This window comes from Suncus etruscus, chromosome 5, assembly GCF_024139225.1.
Source record: "Suncus etruscus isolate mSunEtr1 chromosome 5, mSunEtr1.pri.cur, whole genome shotgun sequence".
In the NCBI taxonomy this organism is placed as follows: domain Eukaryota; kingdom Metazoa; phylum Chordata; class Mammalia; order Eulipotyphla; family Soricidae; genus Suncus; species Suncus etruscus.
This window is the reverse complement of record NC_064852.1, coordinates 65124825-65144499: the sequence shown is the minus strand read 5'-3', so window position 1 is coordinate 65144499 and position 19675 is coordinate 65124825. Positions and strand designations below refer to the sequence as shown.

Sequence of the window (19675 nt, the reverse complement as noted above, 5' to 3'; positions counted from 1 at the left end):
CTTTCGTTTTTCTTAAAACCCATAGATGAGTGAGACCATTCTGTGTTTTTCTCTCTCTCTGACTTATTTCACTCAGCATAATAGATTCCATGTACATCCATGTATAGGAAAATTTCATGACTTCATCTCTCCTGACAGCAGGCAGAAACCTTTAAGACCAAAATTTAAGGCCAAACTTGATGGTCTAGAAAGCCGAAGTATAGATATAAAATGAAAGTCATTTGCAAGCCTCAAGTATGATCAGGTCTGGGGTGACCCTGTGCATTCTTATAGTGCTTGCAAGAACATTAGGAAATGATTTGAGGCCTTACTCTGCTCCATTAAGAGGAAAGTTACAGAAGTTTCAGACAATTGACAAAAGAAGAAGAGAGAAAAGAAAATAAAGATCCAGCCACAGTGTGGGGACAGGGATGACACTGGTTTCTCCTCCCAGTTCCTCCTCATCTGCCAGTTCCTGGAGCCTCTGCCTTTCCCTCCCCATCTCTGGAGCTGGTGGGTTATTGTCAGAACACACCTTTGCTGCATGGCTGGAAGCACTGAGTTCAGATACACCAGGACATACAAAGCCTCCTTCAGCAGAATGTTGGCAGTACAGTTATTTAATATGTTCTTGAATAACATTTGTCCTACCTTTTGATTGATCAAATATGATTGTTGTCTTATGGACTCCACACCCAAAAGTGCTCAGACCCACAAAGCAGGGCTTAAGGCAAAAAATACTGAGACACGCTTTGCTCAGAGGTTGTGATCCAGAATGTTGTTTTAGGGTTGGCAGAGGTGGAGTCTGGGATGGTGAGGTGTGAATATTAGAGGAGAGCAAGTGGGAACTATGCACGTGTCAGAAAAACCATGCTTCCAATTGCCCCTGTGACTAAGCACAGGGTTTAATACCTTCTTTTACTTAAAATTTTTATGGTATAGGCACTGAACCCAGAGAATCACACACATGAACCACTTTCCTGTTTAAAGCATGGATTTGTATTTTTTTTTATTGTGAGGGGTATGGTGAAGGCCACACTGGGCAGTTCTAGTGGGGGCCCAGTTCGAGTACCAGGAAATAGGGGAATAGAACTCAGGGATCTCATGTGCTCCAGCCCTGAGTTCTGGGCTGGCCCAACCTCCCTGACCCAACCATAGCCATTGCAGGTTTTCCCCTCTTTAGCCTCCAAAGCTCAGTGGGGCTGTTGGGACCAAAGAAACACTCTCCCAACCTCTCAGTATAATCTACCTTTTTTTGAATAAGGCAGGGGAAACGACCTGGATTTAGATTTCTAATTCCCAATTGAGTGAGATCCCAGTGATAGACACACACACACACACACACACACACACACACACACACACACACTCACACACACACGCCTACTCACAATCTGACTGTACCATGATAGCTGCTCATTACAGCTTGTTTTCCCACCTTTTTATCCTCACCTGCTGTGGTATAAGATATTAAGAAAGTAACCTCAGCGGTGTTTGCCTTGCAAGCAGCTGATCCAGGACCAAAGGTGGTTGGTTCAAATCCCGGTGTCCCCTATGGTCCCCCGTGCCTGCCAGGAGTTATTTCTGAACAGACAGCCAGGAGTCACTCCTGAGCAACGCCGGGTGTGACCCAAAAAACAAAAACAAAAAACAAACAAGCAAACAAACAAAGAAAGTAACCTGTGTTTCTGAGCACCTGCCATTTGCATTTTTGGGTAGAGTGCTTCAGACTCATTGATCTGGGGGCCAGAGTGATAATATATAATATATATATATAATATCTATAATATATAGCAATTACCTTGTGTGCAGCAGACTTGGGTTTAATAGCCAGTAAACCATATGGTCCCATAAGCCAGGGTGTGGCCGAGTGCAAAGCCAAAAGTAGCCTCTGAGCACTGCCACGTGTGGTCAAAAAACTAAACAAAACAAACTCATTGATCCTGGCAATCATCTCCCAAGGTGTAAATTTGTGCAAATTCTCACAGTAAATCCCCTCAAGGGTGTGTGGACACAGGCTAGGGTTTTCAGTGAAAGGGACAGCAGGGTGAGGCTGGCTGAACTGGGAGAATAGTTGAGTTGTGAAGACCTCAGCTATGTCCATCATGGAGGCTAGGAGCATAAGATCTAGGGCCTTGGAGAGGGGCTGCAAGAAAATGATTGAGCCTGAGAGAGAGGCAGCATCTTTGAATATGGTCATGGAGGCAGTGCAAGGCCAGACCTAGGATGGTGGTGAGAGGAGCAGCAGCAGGCAGGGAAATGGAATATTTCCAGGAGCAGAAAGCTGCTGGCTTCAGACATATTCTGGGCTTGGACCAGACTGGAACAACATGGGGTCATAAAGTGAACCTTTACTTATCCATGAAATAGAGCTATAAAAGACTGTGGGTAGGTTGTTAGTAGGAAGTGACTCTCCTGTAGAGGAAAGGGCAGAATACACAGTCTCCATAAATACTTCATAAATACTTGCTGCTTTCTGGTCAAGCAGAAGAGCTCTGACTGTTGTACTTCTCACTACTGGGGAATGCTAGGTTGTGCTTTGCCTGGGATCCCCCAGCAGCAGAGCCCCAGACTAGCCTTCCAAGAGCTTCTATACCTCACAGAGGGCTTGTTTGCATGCTGGTTAGAAAGTGATTGGCAGGGCCGGAGAGAGCACAGCGGCGTTTGCCTTGCAAGCAGCCAACTCAGGACCTAAGGTGGTTGGTTCAAATCCCAGCATCCCATATGGTCCCCAGTGCCTGCAAGGAGCCATTTCTGAGCAGATAGCCAGCAGTAACCCCTGCGCACCGCCTGGTGTGACCCCAAAACAAAACAAACAAATAAAAAATAAAATAAAATAAAAAAACAAAAAAGAAAGTGATTGGCTCAGGGGTGGAATGTTGTGGTCCCAGCAATTAAATATTTAGTTTGCAACGCTCAGAGGCTATTCCTGGCTCTGAGCTCAAGTGAGACCCTGATGGTGCTGGTGGTGACATTTGCAGTGTTAGGAATTTTGACTGAGCCCACCAGATGCAAGGCAAACACTTAGTTGAACCCCTGTAAGCAGAAGTAGCCATGAAGAGAAGAACCTTAGCCAGTGGTCCTAAGGATCATGATGACTGGCGTCAGACTTTATGATTGGAGAAAGGAAGGGGGAACCAATAATATCTTAAGACCTCCTTCTAGAACATACATTTCTGTACACCAGACAGAGAAGAGAAGGAAAATTGAAGAGTGGCTCTAAGGAAAGCTGATGCTCCTGCTATAGAAGTTGAATGTGGTGGTTGGGGTGACAGGTGCATCTAGACCTTAATTCTCCCACAGTCTTGGGAGTACACCTCTGGCAGTCTCTTTCCAGATGTGGCCAACAGAGGGCAGGGCCAGGCCAGCAGTTCCCAGGTGGGCGCACTCACTCCTGAGCCAGCACTCCCCAGGCACAGATTCTTGGCTTCTCTGTGCAGGACCAGCAAGCCAGGCGTGGCCGCCCTGCACACATCTCCCTTGCAGAGCAGAGCTCTTGCCTCAAGGACACTGCACACATCTCCCTTGCAGAGCAGAGCTCTTGCCTCAGGACAGGGCTTGATACCCCATTCTGCCCAGGAAACACAAGGACAGACTAAACCTGTGGGGCTTGATCACAAGGAAATACCACTTGCTGAATATCATACAGTTGTTAAGTGGCAATCCTGGGTGCTGACTCCAGTCCATCGAATGGCAAAGCTATCTCTCACCAAAGTGGCTGTTCTGACCAGGAGCTTTGGGATGTACCTGCTGAGGGGGCACCTGATACCTGCCTACTATAGTCCCATTGCTCCCCCCAGTGTCCAGAGTTGTGACCGCCTCCAGGGCATCTCTTTTCTCATGTCCCACCGCGGTAGAGGCCACCCTATAAGAAAAGGGCGAAATTGAGCCAGAGAAATAGCACAGCTGTAGGGCGTTTGCTTTGCACGTAGCCAACCTGGACAAACCTGGGTTTGATCCCCAGCACCCTATATGATACCCTGAGAAACTAAGTGGCAATTTCTGAGTGCAGAGCCAGGAGTAACCCCTGAGCACCACCAGATGTAACCCCAAAACAAACAAAAAAGAAAAGGGTGAAAGAATGCTGTGGACTGGGCTCTAGTGATGGAGCACATGCCCAGCCCATTCAAGGCCCTGGGTTCGATCCCTACCACTGCATGACCCTCCAAACACAGACAGACATAGTTTAAGTGACCATGTTACAAGTGGCCTAGGGTGTTTCTGGAATCCTCAGGGCTCACTACCAGGATGACCATTACCAGGTATTACCTCCACTTCCCACTCCCCATGTGGGTGTTGCCACTAAGTAAAGTGGGGAATACAAGACAAAGGTAACCCCCTGGTTGCTCCCCATCCCTATGCTCCCATCTGGAAAAGCTTCCATGATGGCACTGACTGCCTCTCTTTTTTCCTGGACTCGCTCTTAGACTTTACTTGCCTATAGAAACAGAAAGCCCCCCTTTTCACTCCTCCCATGCCTTTTTTTTTTTTTTACCCTGTCATGCACTTTCTTTCTCTTGGTGCAGGATGGAGAGCACTGACCTACCTGGGTGTGAGAATCACCTGGGGCCTTGCCAAGCATCTCAACTTCCTTGCTGTTTCCTGAGATGGGAGCTTACAGTCCTGGGAGACAATGTGTTTCTGTTTTGCTTTTTGTTTTGGGTCACACCCGGCAGCGCCCAGGGCTTGCTCCTGGCTCTACTCTCAGAAATTGCCCCTGCCAGGCTTAGGGGACCATATGGAATGCCGGGATTCAAACCACTGTCCTTCTGCATGCAAGGCAAATGCCTCACCTCCATGCTATCTCTCTGACCCCAAGACAATGTTTTTATTTTAAAATTTATTTAGATAGAGAACTGTGATTACATAATTATCAATATTTGCCCTTTAGGCATATATTTCAGCATCAATTCCACCACTATCCCAACACAATCCCAGTGTCAACTCCCATCACTAGTGCTCCCATATTCCATCATCCCTCACCCCACCCCTACCCCATACCTGCCATCTTGACAGGTATATTACAAAGTTTGGTGGTTGCAGCTTAGATCTCAAGTTTTCAGTGTTATTGACTGTGCTTTGAATGTGTAGCTAGACCACTCTCACACATCCCCAATAAACAGAAGCCCTAACTCCTGCCCCATTACTTCTCCTCCTTATCTTCCTTCCTGCCCTGATTTATTTCCTTTTCTGTCCTTTTTCCCTAAGCTCTGGGGTCAAAGTGATCGAGGCACCCCCCACTTGCTACATAGCATTTCATCATCGAGTTATTCTATATACCACAGATAAGTTATGTCATACTGTGTTTATCTTTTTTCTGTCTTATTTTACTCAACTCAAACTTTTTAAACAGGGGGCCAGTTCACTGTCCTTCAGACTGTTGGAGGGCCAGATTATAGTAAAAACAAAAATTATGAACAAATTTCTATGCACACTGCATATATCTTATTTAGAAGTGAAGAAACAAAATGGGAATAAATACAATATGTGGCCCGTGGGCCGTAGTTTGAAGACCCCTGCTCAACATGATGTCTTCTAGTTCCAAACAGGTCGCAGGAAATTGCATGATTTCATCTTTTGGAGACAGATGTTTTATGTTATTTTGGCTTAGGGCCATACCTGGCTGTGCTTAGGGCTATCTCCTGGCTCTGCACTGAGGGGTCATTCCTGGTGATGCTCAGATGACTGGGTGATGCTGGGTATTGAACCCAGTGTGAAATGCAAGAAAAATAAACAAGTATCCAGAGGTCCCCTCAAGGTGATGAGTTTGGAAAGTATAATCTCAGACCACAGAGGGTACATTGAGTCCTCTAGTTACCCAGAGCCAGGAGTAGTGGCTATGAGGTAGCTATTAACCAGCCACCAAGAAGACATAGAAGCCAATCTTAAGTCCCATGATTGAGGTTTGCAGCATTCTCAATCCTCACCCCCACCTGTTTCATTGGGTTCCCTGCCATATCCTGGACTCAACCTGTTAAGGTGCAACCCCCAAAGGTTATAAAACATAACTACCTTAAATGGTGGAGGGGAGGGAAAGTTGAGCACTTTTATGATGCTGAGGTGAGGGAACTATATACACTAAGACCTTAAATGTCAACACTATTATGAGCATAGCTTAAACTAGAATACATCTTATTGTTATTGTTTTGTTCTTTTGGGGGGCACACTCACTGGTGCTCAGGGATGTGGCTTTGCACTTAGGGATCCCTCCTGGTGGTGTTAGGAATGCTGAGATTTAAACCTGGGTGGCCAAATTTGGTGCTGGGTTGGCCAAGTGCAAGGCAAGCACCCTACTCACTGTACTATCTCCTGTGCCCCTAAACTATAATATATTAAAAAATTATGAATAAAAATTTAAAGAAGCTTGCATGATAAAAAAATATTTTAGTCTCTCTTTCTTCTCTCATGATTAAAAATAGTTTACTCTCTTTTTCTTTCTCGTCACACTCCAGCAATGCTCAGGGGTTACTCCTGACTCTGCACTCAGAAATCACTCTTGGCAGGCTCAGGGGACCATATGGGATGCCAGGATTCGAACCACCGTCGTTCTGCATGAAAGGCAAACGTTCTACCTCGATGCTATCTCTCCACCCACTGTGGGTTCTTTCCAGGAAATAAATGAGCACCAAGATTTCTCTGGAAAGGCACATTGAACCCAGCCCTCTGGTGAGAGCCCAGAGAAGCTCATATCCCACCCTGCACTGCCACCTGCTGGCCGATGGAGATGCGGCAGCTCGTGGATACGCAAGAAGGCTCTCCGGGGAACACTCACTTCCCAGCTTGACTTTTATTGCCTCTTAGCATCAGATCAGCACTCCAATCCTCTTCCTTTACTCATCCTTGCTGTGTGAGGACCACCATGAAACCACCTCAAAGACTGGAGACATATTACAGGGCTAGGACCCTTGCCTTGCCCTTGGCCAGTCCAGCATCAAATTTGGTCCCAGGAGCCCTACCAGGAGTGATTGGTGAGCATAGAGCCAGGAGTCAGCCCTGAGCACCACCGAGTGTGGCAAAAATAATAATAAAAATCAAATATGTTTTTACTTTATATTGCTACTATTGTGACTTGTATATGCTAAATCATTCATACACCTGGGAGAAATTCCATTTGAGCATGGTGTATGTTTCTTTTAGTTCATTCCTGGAATTGGTTAATTGTTAATAAAATAAATGTTAACAAAGTAATGATTAATAAAACCAAAATAAATGTTAACAAAGTAATGATTAATAAAACCATTCAGACAAAGTTTTATGCTGTGTGCATTCACCATAATAAAACATGCTGAAAAAATATAGGCTAGTTAAAACAAAGAAGTTGTGACAATGATCATAGGAAATGGAAAAGAACTGTGTGCTGAATGAAGGTAAGTAAAATGCATAATACCTTTTCAGCAACAGTATTGCAAACCATGGTGCATAAAAGGAAAAAGGGGTATACAAGAGAGAGCAAAAAGAGAGAAGGGAGGGAAAGAGGGAGAGAGAGAAAGAGAGAGAGATCTGAGTTTCTGCCATAGAGACAGGATGGGTTGGTGGGGAGCAGAAGGGAGCGGTAACTGGGGACATTGCTGGTGGAAAGTATACCCTGGTGAAGGAATGGGTGTTGGAACATCGTATGAAAATTAACCATCAACATCTTTGTTACTGTGTGGTTGTTAATGGTGATTCAATTAAATATATATAGTTGTGACACCCACCAAGAGTGAAAAAGAGGCTGCTAACTTCCCATTTAGAGATGAGCTGCAGAGCTGTAGATGAAACCTGGAATGGATTGTATCAGGTAAGCAGGTCACCTAGATACAGCCAGAGCCCAGACCTACACTTCAACTGGCATCATCAGCAGGCTCTGATCAAGCTGAGCACCTACATGTTTGAAGCTGGACAGTCAAAAGCCCAGAGTATTAGTGGAAGAGGAAGAGGCAGGCCAGAGTTCCCTCAGAACCCCAACGAAAGAGAGCACCAACTGTTGAAAGAATTGCAGAGCAGAGAGACAGGACTTTGGGGGCACTTGAGCCTTCAGGACTCCAGTGAACCCCTTCCCAAGACAGAGAAAGACCCACAGAGCTGCCTGGAACTGGGTCTTGAACTTGATTGAACACTACAGCCAGTTGAGCAGCTTTGACATGGCAGACTAACCTCCCCCAAACCCCCACCGCTTGCTGACTCAGTCTAAGCTGCAGGAATCACAGGGTTACAGACAGAGGCTGAGGGTTCAGCAGAAAATACTCTGAGGTTGCAAGCACTGAGATCCAAGTGGTGAAAGGACAGGATTTAGGAGATCTGCAGGTCTTGGGCCCTTGAATAATTATTCACTTCAACCCCACAGAGGCCACGCTAGCAGCTACTTAGCAGGTCTAAAGATGCCAGATCTTTGGTCCCAGCATCTAGGTCACTAACCTGCCGATGTGAGCAGCCTTTTGAAAAGTCTTTTTTGGGCCACCACCAAGTGCTGAGAAAGCAGTGAGGTCCAGCTCCAGGACTGCTGGGCCATAGCTCAGATTATCCACCTCCCTGCTAAGGGGATCAGGCACCCACTCATCATCTGGCTGAAGTGTCAAGAATTTCCTCTCCTGAGGAAAGTAACTTGTCTTTTCTACTTTATAACCAATGATTGCATTATTCATCACCCATGTCTGTTCTGCTTACTAGGGAGAAGTGACTACTCTCTAACTCTATAACATACTATTGAGCCCAGGGACTGGAAGAGGGGGCTTGGAGCCCCTAAAAGCCCCCTGAAAGTGGTCCTCCTACATGCATATCTGCAGTCAGGACTCAGGGATGAGGCTAGGGGTGGAACCAAGCAAAGAGAGGAAAGAGGGGAGGAAGGAAGGGAAGGAATGAAGGAAGGGAAAGGAGGATGGGTTCAGCTCCAGGAATCCTCCCAAAAGCTTCTTCCTCTTCACCTCAATATATTCAGGGTGAGGGGTCCTAGCTGAATCCTGTTCCCAAGTTGGGTAGCTTCAGCAAGTTTCTTTATTATTAATTTTGCTTACCATTAATTACTAATTAATAATCACCACCATAATTAGTTATTAATATTATTTTGAATCACCGTGAGAGTTACAAAGTTGTTCATGCTTGAGTTTCAGTTATATGATGTCCAACACCCATCCCTACACCAGTGCACATTTCCTGAAACCAATGTCCCCAGGTTGCTTCCGCCCTCCCCCTGGCCTTCCTGCTGCCTGCATCTATGGCAGACATTGTTCTTTCTCTCTGTTTCTATCTCTGTCTCTGTTTCTGATTCTCCCTCCCTCTTTCCCTCCCTCCCTCCCTCCTCCCTCCTAACCTCCCTCCCTCCTTCTTCTCTCCCTCTCTCTCTTTCTCTCTCTCTCTCTCTTTCAGTGAGTTTCTTAATCTCTGTGCTTCTGATGAAACAAGGTAGAGTTGTGGAAAGCACTCAGTGCACTAATCCATTGAACACTGTAATTACCTCATCATTGTCATCATGATGATTAATATTGAAAGCATTAATTAATCTTAATTATATGTTCAGTGAATAAACATATTGATAATATCCCACACAAGCATTACTATTCATTTTCATGAATACTATTAATTATCAATAGCATGACTGTAGTTGTTAATGAGCCCCTTGCCACCAAGTCATTTCTCCAGCCTCTCATACTTATTCATTTTCCACACAGCAACCAGGACACCTTCCCCAGGAAGCAGCTTGTTCACTGCCCACTGGCAGCAGAGTCTATACTACAGATTCCCTTCATCTTTCCTTACTCCAGCAACACTCCAGAGTGGTTCCAAGTACATGTGCACGCCCCTTCCCTGAGTTGCACGTATTGACTATGGAATCGCTGCTTCTTCCTAGACTCATAAGCTCTCCTGTGTCCTTCACTCAGCTCAGTGGCAGGGCTCCCAGAACATGCACACCTGGGTGCTCGGGCTCTCCACAAACCTGAGACTTGCCATGTGAGCACCTTGAGGGGACCCAGATTCTGAACTCAGCTGGACACAAAAGTTTAGGGGTGAGTCATTGCCGCCTGTGTTCTCCTGTGACAATTTTTCCATTTATGTTTTTTTAAAAGCATTTTTAGTGAAATACTGGGATTTACAATACTGTTTATCAGACTGTCTGTCCCTACATCATTCCATCTCATATTTGGGATAAATTTCTTTTTAAAATTTTTTAACTTTATTTTTTCAAATTATGGAGTGGTGGCATCCTCTTACATTGGTGAATGGAACTAACCTCCAGGCACTTCACATTATAAATGATAAATTGATAAAGTAAACTTTTTTCAAAAACACTTTATATGGGTTTATATGTTTTATAATTTATTATTGTGAATAATTCTCTTTTTTTTTTGTTTTTTTTTGTTTTTGGACCATACCCGGTGACACTCAGAAGTTACTCCTGGCTATGTGCTCAAAAATTGCTTCTGGCTTGGGAGAACATATGGGATGTTGGAAATCAAAGTGAGGTCTGTCCAGGTCAGCCATGTACAAGGCAAATACCCTACCACCGAGTTATCACTCTGGTCCTTCTTGTGAATAATTCTGTTCTAATGCATTTTTAATATTTATGTGAAAAATTATTTTTTGTTTTGATTGGGCCCATACCCAGAGATGCTTAGGGCATTCTCCTGTCTTTGTGTTCAAGAATTGCTTTTGGTGGTACTTGAGGATCAAATTCATCTTTGCCACATGCAAAAAGAGTACCTTAACTCCTATACTATCTGTTTTTCTGGGGGACTTTAAATCTGGGTAGAACCTCCAGGATCTTTTTGTCATCCAGCAATTGCACAACCCTTGAAGTCAGCATAGTCAGGAGACCCCTCCCCAGAAGGAGCAGAAGGGGCTCCACTGAAGACCAGGGCCAGGATTATTTTGGCTCTAGGCTGAAAAATCCTGCTGGGAGACACCAGCCAGCCACATAGCAGAGATCCTTCGTCAATGCAGACCAGATTTAGGATTGTCACTTGTCCCCTATGCAGACCTCTTCATCAGGCCCACACAGCCTTTTGTTTTCAGCCTTTATTGCTCCATTGCCTGGCACCCCACAACCACCCTAAAAAGGGACCCTCTCCCTAAGAAGGCTCAAACTTGACCTTCATCCATCCGTGAGTTTTCTTTGTCTGCGGTGATGTTCCCCCACCCCATGTTTCTGCTTATCTCTCAAGACTGCAAAAAAGGAGGAGATAAATGGGGAGCCATTTCTCTGTGTTTGCCCTCACAAGAGGCACTTAAGGGCCCCACATTTATTCTGTGGACCTTTTCATGTCCTCCATGTCCCTGAAAGGTCTTTTCTCCCTCAGGCTGGGGGTCTCCCCCACCTTCACGCTTCTCCAGTCTCTAACCCATCTACACCCCTCAAAACATTGACCTTGACTCTGCTTCATCTTTGACTGAGATTCACCCCAAACCAGTATGTCCCACACAAATGGGATGCCACTGTGTTTTCTAGCACTCATATTGATTTTATATTTTAGTGAAGTAATGCTGGTTGATAACATTATATTAGTTTCAGACTCTCAGCACTCTGAACTTGTCTGTCCTCTGTGATTCTGATTTCCATTCATCTTTGGACCATGAATGCCTTTGACGTGATTATCCCTGCCTCAGCCCCTGCTTTCTACTAACTACTCTTTAGTTCCTAAAATATAAGAATTTTTTGGAGCTACAGAGATAGTACAGGAGTAGAGCACTTGCCTTGCATGCAGCTGACCCAAATTAGGTCTCCAGCATGCCATAAGTCTCCAAGGTCACCAGAAATTATCCTTCTGTTCTGGCAAGTAAGGCCTGAGCACCATCAGGTATGGGCCCAAAACAAACCAAATCTACAAAAATTTATTTTCAGCATAGCCACAAGATATACATGACTCAGCCATAGGACATAAACATCTGTGAATTAGGGGCCAACGTGGTGGTGCAGTGGTAGGGCGTTTTTGCCTTGCATGCACCTGACCTAGGATGGACTGAGGTTCGATACTCTGGAGTCCTGTATGGTCCCCTGAACCAGGGGCAATTTTTGAGCGCATAGCCAGGATTAACCCTTGAGCATCACTGGGTGTGGCCCCAAATCAAACAAACAAACAAAAAATCCTGTGAATGAGGGGCCTTTGTTCAATTTCTGGTATCACACACACAAAAATAGTCTTGGGTTGTTTTATTTATTTTATTTCCTTTGTCTACCAGAAAGAATGAAACAGTACTGTTTATCTTTCTTCCTTCTGATTTATTTCACTAGTGCAAACTTTCCTGTTTCATTCACAGTTGTTATAGTGGCAGGGTTGAAAAATTTTTTTTAAAGTAGTGGTATCCCTAATTTCAGAAACATAGGTATTTTATGGAGGGAGACTCCCAAGCAATGCTCAGAAGGTCCAAGAGCCCCACAAGCAATTTTCTACCAACTAGGACCTGTAACATTGCTCAGGCCCTGATACATCCAAGACACCAGGATAGCCCAGTGGTTCTGAGGCCTCTAGAGTCACATCTGGTGGTGGTTCTCAGGGGACTGAGTGATGCCAGGAATTAAACCTACGTCAGGAACATGCCAGGAATGAGCGCTATACTCTCTATGATCTCTAGTACCCAAGAAACATATTTTATTTAGTGGATCATATCACTAATTACAGTGACCTGCTGACACTATAAACAATCAGGAGAAGCCCTCCCTGCAGGAATAGGAGCTCTGGAACTCAGTGCCTGTTACTGAATGTGCTGCCTGTGTGTCCTGGCCCTAGTGCCACTGCTTGGTCATCACCCTGGGTAGACAGCCTACACCTAAAAGCACAATCTGCATGTCTTCTGGTACACTGTGCTGCCTGGAAGAAGTCTTCATTTTTTTCTCTGTTAATGGTGCTAATAAGACTACCCGCCTCAGAGGGGACTGGGGATAGTATAAGCATGTATGAGGGACCAGGATTTGACTCAGTGGTCAAGTGTTTCACATGTGGGATCCCTGGAGTCTATCACTGCACCAAAATACAAAAACAAGCATGGTCATGGGAGAGTGTCTGAGAACAAGGCAGTATGCCAAACACTGAGCACTATCTGGGATGCTGCTTTTGAAGTGGCTTTTCTTGTCCAGTGTACTCAGATTGCTGTCCCTTGCAGACCAGGTCTGTGTGCTGAGGTCACAGGACAGGGTGAGCCGGCCACCTGGGAGAAGGAACTGGCATAGCATATTTGTCTGTAAACCCAGGGAAGCTTTTCGCTGTGCTCCTCCCTGTTCAGATGCTCTGAAGTCGCAGTCCTGCAAGGGGAGAGGAGATTCCAGGAGGGCCGCTGGAGCTGGAAAGCCTCACCGCGCTCCTGTCTGTAAGGCAGAGAATGAACAGTAGGTGGCGATATTGAGCCATGTTCAGCTTCCAACTCTTGCCGCTTCCTTGTGCCCCTCTGACCTTCAAACTCCCCCAGAATCTCCGCTGTCGCAAGATTCCAAGGACATGGACCGAAGTTACAGTACTGTGGGTAGGGAGCTGGCTTTGCGCACAAATGACCTGGGTTCAATTTCCAGGATCCCAAGCCAACCAGGAGTGCATAGCCAGGAGCACTGTTGGGTATGCCTTCCTCAAAACTCCCGAGACTATCCCCAAGATCAGAAGCCTCTCCAATTTCCAGTTACCCCTGGATCCCATATCTCCCAAAACTCTTACATTACTCCAGACACTAGATCTTAAATCTCATAATATCCCAGGATCTTCACACCCTGACCCTCAGACATTTTAAAGCTTCATAAAGTCCTACCTCATCTAATCCTCAGACTCACCTAATTCACTATATCCTTAAACCCCTATAGTCTATCACACACCCCTGAGAACTGTCCCTTGCCATGTGACTTCTCTAGATTCTTTGAGCCCCAGTATTCTGAGAATGATCATTCCTGATCTCTCAACCTCTAGATGCCTTTGGGCTCCAGCCCTCACATCCTTGCAAACAGCTGTAGAGATCCAGTTTATAGCCTGTCTAGGCTTACTAGACACTCCATATTCCTATGCCAAGACCCAAGTCTCCTGACTATCCCCACTTCCACCCAGCAATCTTTGTGGGAGCTTTATGTGGGACAGTGGGTGCTGACACTTCTGCCCTGGACACATAGCCTTTGCCTTTCCTCGATGAGAGAAAACACTGCAGCTCAACCTGCCCCTACAGCCTGGCTCTCCTCTTGCAAAGATGAAGAAATCCAAGGCTAAGGAAGGCAAGAGGGAAGTGCTAAACTTTGCACATGTGAAACTAGAAGCCAGGTCTCAGATACCTGCCCCACAGCACCGTGCAGAGAGATTCTCCATGACCATTGGCTTTGCTTTTAGCTCTGAGTTATGCAGCCTCACCGCCAGGTCCCACCCCACCCAGTTGACCCCTCCAGGGCCCCACGTGGGGCCTCTCTAGCTTTCTGGGATCGAATAATCACAGCACCACCCAATTTTACCCCATCTGCAAATTTAATTAACAAGCTGTTTATCTTCCTGGCTGAGCGATTAATAAAGGTGTCAGGCAGAACATGGCCCTCCGACACAGCTCCCGGCAAAGACCTAAGAATGCTCTGTTCCTGCTTCAGGGTCTAGCCATTCATCAGGGGCCCGGGCTGGATGTGCCTGCAAGGACCAGCAAAGGGGAGAAGAAAGAGGAGGCGAAAGTCAATTCAGGTTTCCATGGATTCACTCAGGTAGGGACTTGGCTCAGCTTCTCATCAGGTGAGTGCCCAAACCCCAATTGTCCTGTGCATTGGGGCATTGCCATTCAACCACATCACCTGGAAATTATTCCATCAGAATAGTGGGCATCTGGGGCAGAGAGGCAAGGCACAGACTGAGGCCACCTTTGCCCATTAGACAAATGCAGTTGATCAAGTGAACTGCTTGCTACACTTTTCCCTCTTGGGACAGTGTGTAGTTATCTGGTCTGGTGGGAGCAAAGGGTTGTAGTGTTTCAGGGACGAATCAAGACCAGGCATCAGCTTGACCCTTGAAAGGGCTTCCCACTAGTTCAAGATGAAGCGTGAAGATGGCAGCTACCATCTCTTGTGCCCTTATAGTTTTGTTCTTGTTGTTGTGTTGTGCTTTATTGTTTTGGGCTTTTGGACTATATCAGGTGATACTGGGGCCTACTCCAGTTTCTAAGATTGAGGATAATTCCCTGTGGTGCTCAGGGGAGCCTAAAATGCTGGGGATTGGAGGGGGGAATTGACCTCATGCAAGGAAAGTGCCTAAACACTGCAGTATCTCTCCAACCTGAGTTCTGCTTTTGCCCGGCAGCTGCTTTGTGATTTTGTGATAAGAAGAGTCAGCACTGATTTTGGTTAAAGCTGTGAAGGACATGCTCATTTCCTCCATGGGACTGAGAGTATTGCCACCTAGACGTGTCAAGGTAACATCCAATTTACTCAGTTCTTGCCTTCTACCAGTGAGAAAATGAGGTCTTAAGAGGTGAACATGGGTAAGATAGACAGAACAAGGTTCAGACATCTGAACATGCAGACATCTTTCATGCAGACAACCCTGATCTGCAACCCCACCTCTCTCACTACATAGGGACCCCCAAGTCCTACCAGGAGTGATCCCTGGACACAAAACCAGGAGTAATCTCTTAGTACTACTGGGTATACCCCTCTAGTTGACAAGAAACAAGGAAAGAGGAACATGGTCTGTGTAAAGTAGATGAAACTATATCCCTGAGCTTCATGATCATGACCTATCTGTAGCTTGATCTTCACCAGGGAATAAACCTTCAACCCTGGTTCCTTATTCTGGCACAGGCATACTCTGGGAATGCCCAATGGGGATACACACATACACTCAGGCACTCAAACACACATTCAGATGATCACAGAAAAGGCCCATCACAGCCCACATCCATTTGTTCTGGGGTACTTTCTCTCATCTTCACTCTCACTCTCAGCCCCCAGCAACTTTTCATTTTACAGATCCTCAGCTAAAAGATTTGTTCCTGACATCACTGAGAAAAGAGTAAGATAATGAATAGAGAACAAGCTTTCTGCTGCCTTGCATTCCTCCTGTGGCCATGTCTTCTACTGTTCATGCAGGTAAAACAGAAACACAGGGGGCCAGAGAGACAATATAGTGCATAGGATCCTTACATTACATATGGCCAACTGGGGTTCTATCCCTCACATTCCATATAGTCCCCCAAGCACTGCCAGGAGTGATTCCTGAGTACAGAGCCAGGTGTGGTCCCAAACTCAGAAAAAATAATTTGTTAATTAATTTAATAATTAATTTATTAATTTAAAAAAGACTACACATAGCCTATGGTACCCACTTCTCTCTGTACCCCAATATGACAACCAACTGTTGTTCCTTTTATGTTCTGGTCACACCACATAAGTCTGCTTGTCTGGTTCCTTCCCATGTCTGAACTTGGAATAATTTTTTGTTTGTTTGTTTGTTTTGGGGGCCACACCATGTGGTGCTCAGTATTTATGCCTGGCTCTAGGCTAAGGAATCACTCCTGGTGGGTTCAGGGGACCATATGGGATGCCAAGATCAAACCCAGGTTGGTGTGTACAAGGCAAATGCCCTGTGCTATAGCTCCAGCCTCTGAACTCAAATAGTTTTAAGGGCTCTATCCAAATACTTCTCACTCTTTTCCACCCAGTCTACAGTTCTTCCTCACCCAATGGCTCCACATGTATGTCTTCATGTTCCCAAACTACAGATAGATAAAGACATATACAGCCTTGTGTAGCTTCTCTTTGTCGGTGGGGGCAGGAGCTAGTGGACGAATGGTGCATTCAGCAGACCCTGTAGGTCAGTCACCCTGGGAGGCCAACTCAGTAGGCATCTCAGTTTCTTCACCCTTCCTCTAGCAATATTCCTGACTTCTAGAACTAGCCATTGTCTTAGCTCTCAGTATTCAGGGGAGTCAAGGTCAAGTCCACACTCAGGACCCCTTGGGTGAGGGCCTACTGCCCACATGTGAGCGGCATATTTTGCTGGAAGTCTTCAGTTGGGAGCTTTTTGATCCAGATCACTCTTCTTTTTTTTTTTTTCCTACCTAATTTTTGTTATAACCCAGTGACTTACCAAATTGTTCATAATATATTCGTTTCAGGCACTAAATGTTTAAACACTAACTAGTCCCTCCATCACAGTGTGACCTTCCCTTCACCAGTGTCTTCGATCTGCCACCCACCACTATTAGTTTGCCTCCTGCAGGCCCAGATTCCCTTCATATTGTTTATTACAGCATAAAGGGAAATGCAGTGATCAAAACTTAGATCGACACAGGTCAATTTGAAATGATAGTCTCATCTCTTGCAAGAAGCCCCCTGGGAGGCAGGCAGGATTGGGACTTGTTGGGTGGGGATGGGAGGAGGAAACTGAGTTCTTGGGAAGGCTCTGATTTCTGATGGGTGCTGGCAGCCTGCCCAAAGGTGGGAGTTTTATTCAGGAGAGACAGGCAGGAGATGCGAAGTTACCTCAGACAGAGTAGGAAAGGAAAAGGGAGAAGAGGGGTGTCAGCGTGGCCGGGGGAGGTACAAGTGGCCCAAGGTCCAGGGTGCGAGATTTTGCAAGCACAGAGGCTCAGCAGGTTGGGGGGACTTTTGCCAGTCCTGTTCCCGAAAAAAAACGCAGAAGACAGGGAGAAGGCAAGCAAGACCGAAGCGCCTCTCACTTGGGCCAGCAGCCGCTATCTTTTCTGGTTAAGCGGCGACAAGAGGAAGCGGCCAGGAGAAAGAAGATTTAGCCTTGCAAACGGGCAGCGAGAGGTTCTGGGGGACAGGCCGCCCTTCCAACGACTCATTTGCATTTCAAACAGCCGGTTTGTTTTATCTCCTCATTAGCATACTCACCCTGTGCAGAAAAGCAGTCCCTTAAACGAGACTTGGCTCCGGGGCTCGCTCCTCCTTTAAATATTTTTAAAGTGCATGATTAATACAGTTGCCCGCCGCTGCCTGGGACTGTGCTGGGGGTCAGGGGGGGGCAGGTAAATGAAAGAAGATGGGTGCACCCCGTGCTGACTGGCTGATTAATCACGGCTCCTTTCTTATAAATCACGCCGATGGCAGGAGCGGAACCTCGCAAAGGAGCTGTGGAGACTTGTCGATAGTCCCGCTTCCACCCTGCACCCTAGGTTCAAGAGGGGCTATGAGCGCAGGGGAGACTGGAAGTCTGGTCTCAGCTTGGCTTTTCAGGAGCTAACAAGTGCAACGCAGAATTTGCTCAGCTCCAAGTCAGCCAACAAGCGCATTTTGCAGCGAGGAATGCGACTGCTGAAGGCTGCTTGCAGGGCACTCCGTCCCACTCTGGAGTCTGCCCCTCACTTATTTACTCCCTTTTCCCCGCTCCAAGGCTCAGAAATGAAGGTACTGTATAGCTGGCTGGGCGGTCCACATGACTCTGCAGATGCCAGCTTCCTTCCAGAACCTTGCTTCCAGAGTCAGCCAGGAGCCAAGCCAGGCAGGAGGTCCCTTGTCTAGGGAAGAGACCTGCTCGCACTTTTAAAAGGCCCAAAGGTTGAACCAAAGAGGGTGTCTGGACCTTGGTCTCTGAACTTTCCCTGTAGGGGTACAGGTGTGTGTGTGGGAGGGGGCTGTATTTATTGCTTTAGTCCAGCTGAATTAATTCCATTGCCCAGAAACACTTCCCCTGAATAGCTGGGATTAGAGCGTGTGCCATTTGAAATCAGAAGGGGAACAGCATCCATATCCTTTTAGCTTGAGTTCACCCTGGAACTCTGAATGCTGCTGATCTGCAAAGGCTAGATTAGGCCATGGTCACCTCTGGTTCATGCCATAGCTTCCTTGAGCCTGCCTGACTCCTGTGCCAGATGTGTGCTCAGGTCCATGGAGAAGGTGCAGGCTTCTCCCTTGGGTTGCCCCAACATTAATGGCTAGAAGCTGCACAGAGCTACTTGGGGATGGGTCTTTCTTGTTAGGGGATGTCCCAGTTGATGTACAGAGGCTCTACCAGTCCCTGCATGCCCCTCTCTTGCTCCCCACATGTTGCAAGCTCAGGAAACAAACAGGCTTGAAGAAAGAACTGAAGGACCAGGAGGCTGGGCTGGGAGAGTTGATGATGCCTTTAAAAGAAGGCTAAGTTGGGTGACACATTATGAATGAGGAGACTTCAGGAAAGTGTGCCTCAGGGAAATGGAGGGGGCAGATCTCACAAAAAGGGACTGGGGCATGGGGCATAGGGCCGGCCAACTGCACTTCCTGTCCACCCTGAAAACTAGTTCAGTTAAACTGCGATTTTCCTCCCCTGCAGCAGGGGACTGACAGTCTGCAGCGGTAAAGGAAACACAGCACTGTCATAGAACGCCCCTGCTGCCAGTCTGCACGGGTTAAGGGTACTGATACTTGGCAAATCAATCTTACATCTGAAATATCTATGAGCCGGACAAGCATTACCGGGCTCGTTCTTGTTCTTCTTATCCGTAAGGGATGGAGGATGGAGAGATGGAAGGATGAAAGGTGAGGGGATGAAGATGAGACTCAGACCCCTTCCTCATGCCACTGTAAGGGCCCCACCATGCTTCTCTCGATAGAGGGACTGTTGGGCAGGTGGTTTGACATGATCTCCCCATGTCTTACCAGTTTTTGAGATTCTCCTCCAGGATTAAAAACAGCTTTTGGGGGCCTGGAGATATAATACAGAGGACGAGGAACTGCTTTGCACGAAACTGACCTGGGTTCAGTCCCTGCCATCCCATATGATCCCTTAAGCACTGCCAGGAGTAGTTTCTGAGTGCAGAGCCAGAAGTAAGCCCTGAA

At 46.5% G+C, this 19675-nt stretch overlaps 1 non-coding gene across 1 annotated transcript; it reads left to right on the top strand.

The window, feature by feature from the left end:
* Nucleotides 1–221: 221 nt before the first annotated feature.
* On the top strand, nt 222–353 carry LOC126009974 (small nucleolar RNA SNORA9). Its single transcript, XR_007496122.1, has one exon. It is a non-coding gene; the product is annotated as a small nucleolar RNA SNORA9 (small nucleolar RNA).
* The last annotated feature ends 19322 nt before the right edge of the window (nt 354–19675 follow it).